The following is a 14694-nucleotide window of genomic DNA, read 5'->3' as shown; positions in this document are numbered from 1 at the left end:
GCCACGAGCGGGGAGGCACCCACCGAGGGATTCGAAAGCTCTGATTATCTAAACCGATCTTCCTTCCTCTTTAAATTCTTTCGATTGTCACCCAACGTTTGCACTTGAGGACCGGCTAAGCTACGGGGCTACGGGGCGCACCGGGGGCCCCTCTTCTGTTGTTTGGAAAGGCAGCCAGAAGAGTAAGGCCCAGCGCCTACTGGCTGCGTGCAATAAATGCTGTTCTTTCACAGTGCCTTTGTTTTCCGTTCCTTCCTCCTTCCCGCTCTCTCTAAACAACCCTGAAACATTTGGCATACCAACACTGGCGATAATATTCTAAACGAGTCCCATATGTAAACTGGCAAGTGTCCAACTTCTTAATTACTTTCCTGCCTCTATCTAAAAAAGATCTAAGTAGCAAACACTACCCTACTGCATATTAATCAAAGCCTCTGTTTATAAATGTACAAAGCAGCCACCAAAACAATACATTGTTCTGCCTTTAGCACAATGAAAAAGACTTTTTTTTCAAGCTCTCAAGTGTCTCGAGCTACAGTTCTGTGGCAGACTTGCAAAAACATAGTCTGCCTAGAAAATCACATGACAAAATGACATTTTTCTGGAACCTGGATGGTGTGAATCACTACATTTATCTACTACCACTCATCTTACCAGTTACAACTTTTGCCAATTGGCTAAATGAGCTCCCCTCCAAATTAATACATGAATTAAAAAATCTCCCCCCCCACCCCAATTATTTTTTTAGAAGGCCAATGTTTTATTTCAGGACAAATGCCGTTTAAATAGGGAACCCGGAACCAAGGCTGGGGAACCCTGGCTTCTCCGTCTCGTCTCGTTTTGCAGGAGCCCCCCTCCAGCCCGGCAACTTGTATCTCTCTGTGGAAACCGCCCACGACGGAGGACTGGAGGGAGACTCAGCAAAAGTTCGGCTGGTTCTCGAACACAGGTCATTCTTTATCTCCACATGGCAAAGCACGGCGTCTGTCTCTGGAAGGTTCATAATGTCCCCTAGACGTGTAACTGTTCCAAGGGGTCTTTGTCCGTACTGCCTCTTGACTGCCGCTCACCGACCACCAGATCGGTCCACTGGGCAGGCGATGAGCGCCGAGCCAACAGAGACGGGGCCGGCGAACAGATGTATTCCTAGTTAGAGCCGCTGGGTCAGGGGACAGGACCACCTGGTGTGTTTATCAGTTCTCCCAAACTGCCCTCCCCAGAGGCCGCACCAGTTCACATCCCTACCTGCAGCCAGTTGCCCACTGCCCCTCCCCACACTTCCACCTGCCGGGTGTGGTGGTTCCGGAGTCTCGCTGCGAAGACTAATAAGCAATACGTGTAAAGCACTTGGATCCTGCAAACAGTGAGCGCTCCCTCAGTCACCGGTGCCACAGTGACTACAATAGATTTTCAAGTTCTGGCAACTTGCTACGTGAAGAACGATGTAGCCCTGTTGTTTTCATCTTCATTTATGTTTCCCGTGGCCACACGTAACATTATCTCTCAATGCTTAGGACTCACTTGTAGTAGCTTTATGATCTGCCGGCCAACAACCTCGGCCCACTCTCCTACCGAACTGGTTTTTTTCCTCGTTGATTTATGGGAATGCTTGGTATTTCCTCTCAGGTTTTATTTACGGGTTCGTACAAAAATTTGTAACTTTTTTATACATAACTTTGTCGGCCTTTCTTGGCACGGCTTCTTGCTTGAGAGAAATCTTCAGGCCATGACGTGGAAACATTCTCCTGTGTCGCCTCTGATAGTTCTCCCGTGCGTTTTGCGTGTGGCTTTCCAGCGCTCCGTTGACCGGGGCCACCGTTTCCCAGGAGTCTGTAAGGCCACGTCATGCTCACCTCGGTCTCCACGCATGCACGTGTCTGTCCGCAGTCTCTCCACTGCATCGCCTCTGTTCGTTTGTTTTGTCTTGCCCCAGTCACATACAGTTGTAATCAATTACTAGGGCATCATTAGCTCTAGTGGGTGGCTCATTATTCTTTTAAAAAATGTTCTTGGGGGCACCTGGATGGCTCAGTCGGTTAAGCGTCCGACTTGGGCTCAGGTCATGAACTCATGGTTTGTGAGTTCGAGCCCTGCATCGGGCTCTCTGCTGTCAGCACAGAGCCCGCTTCAGATCCTCTGTCTCTCTCTCTCTCTGTCTGCCCCTCTCTTCTCTCTCTCTCTCTCTCGAAAAGAAATGAAAACATTAAAAAAAAAAAAAGAATTTCTTGGCTTTTCTATTTATGTACGTTTACTCTCCTAGATGAACTTCCGAATTAGTCTATCAAGTTCGAAAAGTAATGTGCTGGGATAGCTCTGAATGTGGATTTGATGGGACTGGGTCATCACAGTAAGTTTGCTAGTTTATTGCTATACTCACTGGCAGTCACCTCTCCAGCCCTGTCTCGTCTTGCTGACCCCGGCACGCTGCCCCCCGCCACGCGGAACCACCTTCATTACCCAACGAGGCCCTCCCCGCACGCAGGCTGCTCTATCGCCTTCCCGACGAATCCAAAACTCAGCTTGTGTCGCCTCCATCAGAAAGCCTTCCTTGGCGGGCGCCCATCCTCAGTCTGGGTTACTGCGCACGTGACACCCCACCGTTATCTCCGACTGGGCACCCCACCCCACCTGGGCCTCCCTATACTTAGTAGGCATTCAATACGTGTTTTGCTCGATGACTTAACGCCAGAAGAAACTCTGGAAGGTTAGCCTCTTCTCCCTTGTCAGAGGCATACAAACGGCCGTGCGGGACTGCTGCCTAAACATTCGGATGGAGGAACAAAAGGAAAGAGACAGTGAAAAAGCATGAAGCTAGCGTATCGGTTTGTCAAAATACGGCAGAAACTGGCACTGCGATTTTTCCATGTGAACAAGTGTGACAGATTAATGTAAATTACAAGGTGAATCATAATGAAACTTAAGAGCTAGACTGATCTACTGACACATCCTCTTCAGAAGCATGTGCAACGTAAAGGACACGAATGAATTAAAAAATCACTGTCAGGCTGGGTCTCTCTCCATATGCTACCAGCGCCTTCTACACCAGTAGAGAAAATGTATCTACGCTTGCTGGGCTAAAACAAGTGTGACTTCGGCTTTCAATTCTTCAAAAACGCTCCCATGTCTCCACCTCCACCACTCACTGGTATCTGTAAACCCTTTCTGTGTACCGGATGGATGCGATCACTGTCCCTTACTCCAGCGAGGACTGCAACAGTCCCCTCCCCATGGAGGAGGCAGCACTCAGATGGGAGGCAACCAGGATGCTCATGAATTCTGGCAGGTTTGCACCGTGTGACTGTTTAAACCTAAGAGCTATGATGAAGGTGATTCAAAGTCCACCAATTCCTTCCAGGGATATAGAACCTTCTCTAATCTTTGCCAATCACACTAAACCTTTTTTTTTCTTTTTTATCTATTTTGAGAGGGGGAGAGAGAGAGGGATCGTGTGTGCACACGCACGCATGCAAGCAGGGGACAGGTAAGAGAGAGGGAGAGAGAATCCTAAGCGTGCTCTGCACTATCAACACAGAGCCCCACACGGGGCTCGATCCCACGACCATGAGATCACACCCTGAGCCGAGATCGAGTTGGACGCTTAACCGGCTGAGTCACCCGGGTGCCCCCACACGAAACCTTTTGGGGGAAGAAGAGTCCACATACTGATACACCTGGTATGTGTGTGTTAATTTTTGTGCTGGGCTGAAAATTAACGTGCTGGGCTGAAATAACCCCTTTCCGCTTTTCTTTTCGTGAGAAATGGTCTGCTCTTAAAATCTGAAGGATAAGTCACGTACCCACTCCCTGCTTGGGTAATTCAATCTCAGTTCCCTGACCGAACCTTCTTTATGTTTTAACTTAACCTTACAGTTGGAGGAATGGAATAATGAGTGAAACCGCATTTTTCATTTTCACGCAGGTGTGGCTGCGGAGTGGAAACCTGCTTACCCAGAACGAAACACGACGACGATCTACGTGTTACTTAAAATAGAAGTTACACGAACTTTTACTTGAAGCAGTATCTAGGAAAGTTTCAAATGCACCAAGAAAACGTGGCCACTCTTCTGGATTTCACCTGGATATGAATTCAGTGCATAATACGCACCATGAAAAAGAAAAGTTTATAGAACGCTTCATCTCTAGGAAGGTCGGCTAAAATTTCCAAATGTACGCAGGCCACAGAGGGACGAGAGAGCTTTCTTGCGCTGTTGCAGAATTTACTCATTTAAAGATTTTGCGAGTTTAAAAAACGACTGCTGCCCCATCATAGCGTTTCAAAGATGGGCACATATTTGCTGCACTTATGGAGCACTTACTGTATACAAGGCCCTGTGCCACACGTGAAGCAAATATGTCACCCTCAGAGTCCTGTGAAGTAGGGGTCCCCCCATGTCACAGGTGAGGGCTCGAATAGGCAGTGAAAGCGGCTTGGTCGAAGTCACACAGGAGGTCACAGGTCTGGAAACGTTATCAGGCCCGGGGCCTGCAAGCCTGTGTCCTGACCGTGCTGCTGCTGCTTCCTGGCCAATCCCTGTGCTGGTGCCTGAGCAACACGGGGCACGGTGCCAGCGGTGCCTCTGCTGACAAAATCAAGCAAGCGCTCTGGAGACAGTGTTTGAGTCAGATTAAAGGGAAGGGACCTTAGCAACTAGAGGTCCCGAGAGTCTCAGACTTCTGATTTTAGGGGGGAATGAAGTCCTAGCTGGGGGTGTGACCCATGCCAGCTGCCAGGCCTTCCCCCTGGTGCAGAGCTCTTTCCATCCAAAGGAAAGTGAGAAGCTTTCTTTTAAAAAGAAAATTTTTTTTAAGTTTATATATTTTGAGAGAGAGAGAGAGAGAGAGAGAGAGAGAGAGAATCCCAAGCGGGCTCTGTGCTGTCAGTGCAGAGCCCAATGTGGGGCTCAAACTCATGAACCGTGTGATCATGACTTGAGCTGAAGTCGGACACTTTACCGACTGAGCCACCCAGATGTTCAAGAAGGTTTCTTTAGAGGGTACTTTCAATTTGATAGAGAGGTGAGACTCTTACAATTAGCCAGCAAACAATGTGCGCTGCACCGTGTGCCAGAAGGGGAGGCTGTGCGTGCAGACGAGGAACAGAGAGAGTGGGAGGAGGGAAGGGGCTTCATGGGGGCGGGGCGGCAGCGGCCTGGGCAGGCAGGAAGGAAGGAGGGAAGAGACAAGAGGCGATCTGGCGGACACAGGGCTGGTTAGGGTGGGAAGCGGCCACGCGGACTAGGAGGGGCAGCACGGACTGGACAAGACGGGAAGGGCTGTGGCAGCCCGGGAAAGCCAGACCCTGTGCAGCAGGAGCTGGGGAAGCAGGACAGGTTTTGAGGGGACCCGAACCGGTCAGAAAGGTTCATCTGGCTACAAGACCAGCAACTGGCGGGAAAGAGATGCACTTGGTGTAAAAGGAAGACCTCTGCTCAGGAGCCATACAGCTGTCATTTCTTATCTTACTGACAGAGTACAGACTGATTCCATTTTCTGAGCGGTTTTACAGAAAATGCGGATTTATTTAGTCTTCTCTTTTTTTCCTAAAGCATAATAAACTAGAAATAGCTTTCTGGAGAAGGGTATTTGCAGAGGCAAATAAGCTAAGGAGATACCAGTGGCAGCTTTCGCACCAACGGCATTTGAAGAGCACCCGGACGCGATACTTCCAACGAATCCTGTGACAACAGGACAAGCCCTGAAGAAAGCAGGTGTTACGCTTCTTGTTCAGGTTCTCAAACTAAGCATCTTCAGCTGAGACACCAAGCTGTGTAGGGACAGCCACGCGCTCCCTGTGTGTGTTAAGACTGTCCAGAGGACCACCCTTCGGCGTAGAAAGGAACGGTGCTCGATTATATAATTGCTTGTGGCGAAGCAGACGGGACTATCTTCCTGGCCAATGACTATATTTGATCATTTCTTTTCTTCCTTGCTTTTTGCTGACAATCACTGACCTACATCCCCTCTCCTGGGAATTTAGCAGGTAAGAGCCGGGACTATTTGAAGGGACGTGGCAAAGTGGTCTAAAAAGATTTGTTTCAAATGTATCACAAAGTCAGAGTTTTGTGAAATACTCCTAGAGATACTTTTAAGCCATGTTGGAATTATTCTCCATGTTAAAAGGCAGCACACGAAAGCAAACATTAATAGAACTTGTGACATGTTTCTTTTAAATTCCAATCTAGCACAAGAAGCCTCCTTGCTTCTCTAATTACAGACGTGAATTTCACTACCATCAGCAAATATGGTTTCCATGCTAGAACGAGTGCCAACCGTTAAATCATTGGAAGTGGAAAGATTCAAGAAAATAACGAGAAATGTGGCCGTTGAGCACATGTACTTTGCTCTCTTCCAAAAATTCCTAAAATGTCAGTAAAGCAGTGTTTTCAGTCTGAGTCCATCAGTAAGGTCAAGAAGGCGGGACGAGGAGAGAGAGGCGATGAGGGCTGTCAGCAGTCTGAAGGCTGGAGAGCCAACGGACGAGTGGCGCTTGCTCTCGGAGCCAAGAGAAAGCCGGTGTCCAACTGCAGGCAAGGACGCCGGCAAGAAGCGGGACCCCGGACGCCGCGGGGGCCGAGCCCGAGGTCTGATAGCTTTGGCTCAAAGTGTCTGAACAAGTTCGAGAGCCTCACCCCCGACAGAGCGGGCCCACCCCGGGCAGCCTGGTGGCCGGGCAGGAAGGGTTACTGAAGGACCCTCCCCGCGGCCTTCTCCGCACCTGCCGTCACAGACTTACGAGGACTCACGTGCAGACCTTTGGCTTCTGGGGAGAAACGAACTCGGCTGACGGAGCTAGTGCCATCTCAAGACATATGAGGAACCATATGGAGAAGAAGGCGAAAACAGAACCCAACTTTAAGGTCCGATACAAACGCACCTGGCTAGCTGGCTGGCTCACGCCGTTACACGTACACAGTGAACGGGGACCAAACTACGCCTCTCTGACGAGCGGGCAGCAAGGCTGAAATGGCGCACCGTGGTCAGATGAAAGGAATGCCTCCCTCTGAGTATTTTACCTGCTTGGAGCTTACTGGGGTGCTGCTGCGCTCCGGCTCCAGGGAGGGGAGGAGGGCTTACGCCTGCGGGCCCAGCGCCCTGGGTCGGGCTCACGCTGGCCAGAGCCCCGGCAGGCAACGGCTGGCCTCTCTTTAACAGCTGCTTCTGTTCTTGCTGGCGGAAGCGTGGAGGCACCTCGCGAGGCAGGTAACGGGGCGCAGCCGGCTGCTGGCTGCTGGCGGACGCACGTTTGCCATTGCCGCCGCTCGGCAGGGCGCTGGTGCAAACGCTGGCGGCGGTACCGGCAGGCTGGGGCTGGCTCGAACAGGTCTTGGGAGGTTCTGGCACTGCAGGGGACAAAACGGAAAGAACCCAGAACTTTAGTAGCCCTCCTGAAGCCCCGACCCAAACCAAGGAAGACAAAGCAAAAACCGAGAAGCAGAGGGTCGACGTCGCGCCCGGGAAACAGAACTGGACTGAAGTCCGGGCTGCCAGGCGCGAGGCCCGTTTTCTTACAGACGAACCGAAGTTCAGAGCAGCAGGCTTCGGGCCCGGGTGCCTCGTCTGTGACACGGGCGAACCGGTTAGGCCGGAGCAGCGGTTCACACCTCGGCTTCGTCACACTCAACTCAGGGCCCAGGAAGGCCCCAGCCCTGCCCCCCACACCCCCTCCAGGGAACTCAGCAGGGTGGAGCGAGGAGGGGAGACTTTGCATTTCTGACACGTTTCCGCGCGAGTCTGATCTGATGCTGGTGGTCCCGGGACCACTCTTTGAGAACCACTGCTCTTGGCGTTTTTCCAAAATTAAGGGACTTTTGTTTTAATTCTGATGACCACCCCCCACCCCCACCCCCACCCCCACGCATCCTGCGTTATCCGAATAATGAAGGCATTGGTGGAACTATCAATAGCACTAACTACACTCCGTTAAAGATTTACTTGAAAAGAATGCAAGTGGACTAACGTGCAAATGATGCATTTGAATTAAGTGGAAGCCAAAATGCCATCTGGGTGTTGCACAAACAAAAGCTCCACAGTAATTTCAACAGAAACAAGGAGCGGGAGAGGGAGAGCGGAGTGGTGACCCTGACAGTCACCAGCAGGCCAAACGCAAAGGAGATCTGAGTAGTCACCTGCACTCCTAAGGGAGCACAGGCGCATCAAATGCAAAGAATCTGGCCTCAAAAGTCATTCCCATCTTGAACCTGAAACGCTAATATCCGAGACGTTACATTTACCTTGTTATTTGAAAAAAAAAAAAAAAAAAAAAAAATTTTTTTTTTTCTACTTAATTTGTAAATGTCTTTGTACAAAACGCGTTTATACCTAGTTTGGTGTATATCTTAAGCGTGTGAGTAACAGTATGAAAAGACGCCCGGTCCACACTGCGGGGAACACAAGCCGTTCCTGTCGGCCTTTACACCACCCACACCGGGGGTGGCGGGGGGGGGGGGGGTGCTTCCCACGGGTGCGCCCGGGGCCCTGTGCTGTCTGCACCGTCTGCGTCCACAAGGCCTCGGTCCACTGTTTTTCGGTCGTGCTGCCCAGCAAACCCTTAATCCTGGATGAAGCCACTGACCACTGTCCACTCCTGACTCAGATCACAGCCAGGTAGTCTGGTGTCATTATGAGTTTACATCCCTAACTGAGGACACCCTCAGTGCTCCCCGGCCGTCCTACAATTTCCTGGGTCTGCCCGGCCCCACTGCTGTCAATGACTCACTCAAAGACCTTGCACTCCGGAGCGGATGATGAAGTCGGACTTTACTTTCCAGAAGAAACAAGAGCCGTGAGGCAAAACCTTCAAGTTTCTGCCACTACAAACACACGAGCATCACACTGTCCTCCGTCTCATGCTTCTGATACTCCCACCTGAGGCAAATACTGTATTTCACCAGTTTTAAGACTTAAATCTCTTCATATGTGAAAAGCATTTACGCTGGGATGTGTCTTACTGTTGTCGACAGGTCAGTCAACTGGCAGTGTTTTTTCCTTCTTGGTACGTGAACACTGGCGCATCCCACAACGAATGGTTTTGGAGAGACAACCGCAAGATGCTGCCCTCCGGCGGATCCCATCTCGGGGACTTCGCGTGCTTTGGGTCTCAAGCCCCGGACACCCTCCCGAGCAAACACAAAGGCCCAAAGCTTAAGAGTGAGCCTCTGACTGATTCTTCGTTTTGTAAACACGAGCACGCAAGAGAAGAGATCCAGCCACTCGGGTTTGTGTGGAGAGTGGAGGAAAGCACGTGTCCAACTTCTAAGTCGCCCGGGGGTCGTGCGGCCGCTCTCCGCGACGAGCTCCTCCTCGTCCCAAACCTCCACCACTGTCAAAGACGGCGACCACCACCACCCTCCTCGGCCCCAATCCCACCTCCCCATCTGTTGCCTCCCCTCCCGTCCAAACTTCTTGGAGGGCCTGTCGGAGCCTCCTCGTGCTGCCTCCTCACCCACCGCTGGCCCTTCCCCAGCCCATCTTGCCCTCTACTTTGCGGAAATGACGATCACGCAGCACTGCCTTGATGCTAACATCCAATGCCACGTTCTGAGCTGTCTTCTCCGCCTCTCCATTGTCTTCTGCGGCGATGGTCGCTTTGGCCATCCGAAGACACCCTCCTCCTCGGCCTCCGTGGCTCTTGACGTCCTTGCCTGGATTCCTGCTGGCCTCTCGGGCCACTCCTTCCCGCTCCCCTCTGGGGGCTTCTTCTTCTGCCCTTCCTTAAGGTTTTGTTGCAGACTCTCTCCGCTCAGACACTCATCGTGGGTCATCCCGTGTGCACCCATCAGCCCTGTGCTCACCATCCGGGCCCCCTGTGACTTCCAGAGATCTACGCCTGGCGGTCTTACAGGCGTTTCAAAGTCAGCATGCTCCCGGTATTCATCAGCTTCCTCACTCACTTTTCTTCGGAGTTTTGCAATCACGCTCTTGGCCTGTGGCTCTGTGCTGGAAACCTGGGCTCCGCCCTTGGTTCTTCCCTTAATCCACCTCAACCTACCATTAGCCAACCACCAAACCTTGACATTCATAGTTTATCTTAAATGTTCCCTCTAAGTGCCCATCAAGCTCATCTGCCTGTTTCCGTTCCTATTGCCCTGACCAGAGCCTGGAGGACTCGTCTGGACACTACAAGAGCTTGTCTGTTTCTTTTTCTTTAAGTAAATGAGTAGGTACGTATACATACATGTATTTAGAGAGGGGAGGGGCAGAGAGAGAGAGAGAGAGAGAGAGAGAGAGAGAATCCCAAGCAGGCTTCCGCACCGTCCGCGTGGAGCCCGATGTGGGGCTCGATCGCATGAACGGTGAGATCACGACTTGAGTCAAAATCAAGTCAGGGGCATAGCCGACTGAGCCGCCCAGGCGCCTCTAGACTGCTTACTATCGGGCCTGTCTCCCCGCATCTGATGTCAGCACGGTGCCTGACGCACAGGAAGTGCTCAACAAACACTAAAGGACTTGACTGTTTTTCTTGAACACACACTCTGAAATTAAAAAGCAAAGTAGAAATCGCAGAATATAAAGAATATTCAGAATATAAAGACCATGCAACAGAAAAAATGCCAAACTGGAACGCCAGAGCCCTGGATTTCAGGCCAGCTACCCGATAGTGTGTATGATCCTGCTCAAGAAGTTTACTATCCCTGGAGCTCAGTTTCCTCACCTGGAAATGAAAAGTTTAGACCAGCTGACTCTCTAAGGTTTTATTCTGTGAGGACTGTTGCTTCAGAGTCCACTGAATGTCTCTACTGATGCCTGGCCCCTCTTTGCTCCTAGTTAGTTCCCTGGCCTTGGTACAGACATGGAATGTTTTTATAATTATTTAGATCTGAAGATTATTCACAAAGGCACAGGAGATAAATATCCATTCTGTCTTTCCTTTTTTGAAAAGAAACCTATAAAACCTATTATAGGTTGATTTTTAAACATAGGGGCCTTCACACGTATTTTTTTCTGACATGGGCCTTTAGCCAATGAAAATAGCAGAAGTTCCTAAGTATTTACCCCAATGAGAGGAGGAAAACTTCCATCTACACAAACATTCACAGGAGTGTTTAGAGCAGTTTTATTCCTAATTGCCCCAAAGGGGAAGCAACCCAGATGTCCTTCAATAGGTGATGGACGAATGTACTGGTACAACCACACAACGGAAAATTAGCATTTAAAAGAAACGAGCTATGGGGTGCCTGGTTGTCTCAGTCAGTTAAGAGTTTGCCTCTTGATTTCTGCTTAGGTCATGGTCTCCACGGTCTCCTGGTTCTTGGGATGAGACGTAGGGTTCTGCAGTGACAACATGGGAGCCTGCTTGGGATTCTCTCTCTCTCTCTCTCTCTCTCTCTCTCTCTCTCTCCCTCCCTCCCTCCCTCTGCCCCTCCCCGCTCACACTCTCATGCGCAAGCTCTCTTTCTCTCAAAAGAAATAAACTTAAAAAAAAAAAGAAATGAGTTACCAAACCTTGAAGAGAATCATACACACATATTGCCAAGTAAAAGAAGCCGGTCTGAAAAGGCTTCGCACTATAGGATGCCTACTATGTGGCATTCTGCAAAAGGCAGAACTATGGCGACAGGAAAATATGTGCGGGCGACAAGGGCCTGACGAGGGCGGGAGGGACGAAGAGGCGGAGCACGGGGGACTTGCGGGGCAGGGAACAGGATGACACAGTCATCGTGGACACGTGCCATTATGCACTTGCCTAATTCCACTCGAAGCGTCCAACACTCAACTGGGAACTGCGGACTTTGGTCGCTAGTAACGCACCGACGCTGGCTCACAGACTGCAACGAACGCCCCACACCGAGGCGGACGTTCCTCACAGCAGAAACTGAGGATGTGCTGGGGTGGGCGGAGGGAGTATTACGGGAACTCTCTGTACTTTCTGCTCAATCTTTCCATAAACCCAAAACTGCTCTAAAAAACAAAGCCTACTGGGACCCCTCGTGCATCGATGGTGACCATGCGAGCTGTGCAAGCACTGCGGAAAAGAGTACGGGGCATCCTCGGAAACTGAAAGACAGAACCACCCTAGGACCCGCTAATTCCGCTACTGGGCATCTGCGCAAAGAAAAGAAAACATTAACTGGAGAAGATACGCGAACCCTGGGCTTACTGCAGCGTTATTTACAATAGCCAAGATACGGAAGCAGCCCCAGGGTCCACTGGTAAGTGAATGGGTAAAGACGATGCGGTACGAATACACGCGCACACACACACACACACACACACACACGCACACACGCACACACACACACACACGCAGAGGAATAGCAGTCGGCCACAGAACACAACGAGATCCTACTGTTTGTGACAACACGGGTGGATCTAGGGGTATAATGCTAAATGAAAGAAGTCAGAGAAAGACAAACACCGTATGATTTCACTCATATGTGGAATTTAAGAAACAAAACAATCAGAGACAAAGAGACTCTTAAATACAGAGAACAAACCGGTGGCTCCCAGAGGGGACGGGGGTGGGGGGTTGGGGAGAAATAGGTGAAGGGGATGAAGAGCACACTTAGGGGGCGCCTGGGGGGCTCAGCTGGTTAAGCGTCCAACTTCTGCCCAGGTCACGGTCTCGCGGTCTATGGGTTCGAGCCCCGCGTCGGGCTCTATGCTGATGGCTCAGAGCCTGGAGCTGCTTTGGATTCTGTGTCTCCCTCTCTCTCTGCCCCCTCCCCAACCTGTGCTCTCTCTACGTCTCTCAAAAAATAAATAAACGTAAAAAAAAAAAAAATAAGAGCACACTTAGGATGAGCACAGAGTCATGCGCAGCATCGCCGAATCGTTACAGTCCTTCTGTCTGTCATCCAGCCTCTTCAAAGGATGGAAGTGGAAGAAAACGTACCTGAACTCAAAACCTGATGGAGGGGCGCCTCAGTGGCTCGGTCAGTTAAGCGCCCGACTCTTGATTTCGGCTCCCGTCATGATCTTACGGGTTGGGAGTTCAAATCTCACGTGAGGCTCTACGCTGACAGTGTGGAGCCTGCTTGGGACTCTCTCTCTCTCCCTCTGCCCCTCCCCCACTCTCTCTCTCAAGATAAATAAATATGAAAAAAATAAAACAAAGAAACCTGATGGAGACAACTGGCAAGGGCTCAGAAGCAAAGAACCCAAGCTGACGGGAACCTGGGAAATCACCGTTTTCACCGTCACCCGCATAGACCCCCAGGGCCCAGCTGAGCTAATAACCAAGACGACACCAGCATCCTCGAGAGGAGACTTCTAATCTCTGACAGCAGCCACAGCTCTGCCACTAACTACACTGTCACTATCTTTCCAGAAAGATCAAAGGACAAATTCGGGGCTATTTTTCTTCAAAATATTTCCAGGAAAAGGAATTCATGCTACAGAGACGAAGCAGTGTGATGGAATAAACGAATGCTGTCAGTCCCTGGTTTCGAAGAAGTACAAAGAATGAATGCTACCAATCGGTAACTATTTTTGAACATAAAACAGCAATTCTAACATATCTGAATACGGACTATTTCCCCTTTGGATCTGTTCTTATGATATTGATGAATCAAACGGGCATTTTCTGACCAGCCATCCACCCTCTTCAGATACGAACTTCTCCATCTCTCGCCACCCAGAGAGTGGGTAGGGTATCACGACACTGCTCTTCTCAAACTCACCTGCCTCTAAGGTTATCCCTCGATGACAGAGGCTCACGGACGAGTCGACCCCACACATCACTGTTCCAATACAGCAGCAGAACGCAGCCAGGCGATGGGAATCTTAGCCTGATTTAGGGACTGTCGACAAGTCACTGATTTAGAGAACATGAAGACAGCAGCCAAGTAATTTTGGTCTGTCCGAACTCTCTCCCTGAGCTTTCCTCGCCCTAATAAACTTTCCCCTTTTCTTTTAAATGACGGCGACACCTGCTGGGGAAAAGGCAGATAGGAAACCATCCTCTCAGAAAGCTCGGCTTCTTTAGAACAATTTTCTTTCCAAGAAACAGTTTTCTGCTTTCAGTGGCAGTTTTCAGAGGGCACTGTCACAACGGGGTCCAAACAGGTTCTAAGTTCCCACTACTTCTCTCCCAAGACAGCCAGCTGCGGTATGGGTGGGGAGTTCAGGCCGACCCTTCGGGACAGGAGGGCTGCTCAAACTTCTGCAATACTCTTCAAGCCCGGACGCCACCCCAGGTCCCTCTCGGTGTGTGACGCGGGGCTTGCAGGTCACTGAGACACTGACCGACCTTTTACTCACACGTGCTGGTAAGCCCTTCCAGAGCCAGCCACTGTTCCAGGCACTGGGGGAACGCCAGAGAAGAGAAAGGGCAGACTCCCACCCGTGGAGCGGACACCGTGGCAGGGCAAGAAGACAAGGACAGAAAACGCTACACTGTGAGATGCACGGCAGCAGGGGGCAGGTGCTGCGGGGAGTAAGGGGTCAAATCACAGTTCACTTTCTCTGCCCAGCATTCTTCTTACCCCACAGACTGTGTCTAACCCTCACGTACCCTCTCCATATTTATTTACTTGGGACAATTTAATGAGTACACTGGGTATACTGTGGAAAATACACACAGTTCCTGTCCTTGTAGTTTATAATCTAGTAAGAGATTGTAACGATTCCACAGATATACAAGTTGAGGGAAGCCCGATACAAGTAACAGTGGGACAAAGGATCTAACTCCTGTGAGGCAGTGACAGTCAGGCCGGGCCTGGAAAACTGGTGGCCGGGTAAAACGTGTGTGCCTGA

The 14694-nt window shown here is 50.5% G+C and overlaps 1 protein-coding gene across 1 annotated transcript in view; it reads right to left on the bottom strand.

The window, feature by feature from the left end:
- TNRC6C (trinucleotide repeat containing adaptor 6C) overlaps positions 1-14694 on the bottom strand; it is a 95926-nt gene that overhangs the window by 68994 nt on the left and 12238 nt on the right. The window contains 1 exon segment of the mRNA XM_042915890.1: positions 7014-7340. The gene's annotated coding sequence lies outside the window, so the exon portion shown is untranslated.

The sequence above is a fragment of the Panthera leo genome, chromosome E1, assembly GCF_018350215.1.
Source record: "Panthera leo isolate Ple1 chromosome E1, P.leo_Ple1_pat1.1, whole genome shotgun sequence".
Taxonomy (NCBI): Eukaryota; Metazoa; Chordata; class Mammalia; order Carnivora; family Felidae; genus Panthera; species Panthera leo.
This window is presented reverse-complemented; position numbering and strand designations above follow the sequence as displayed.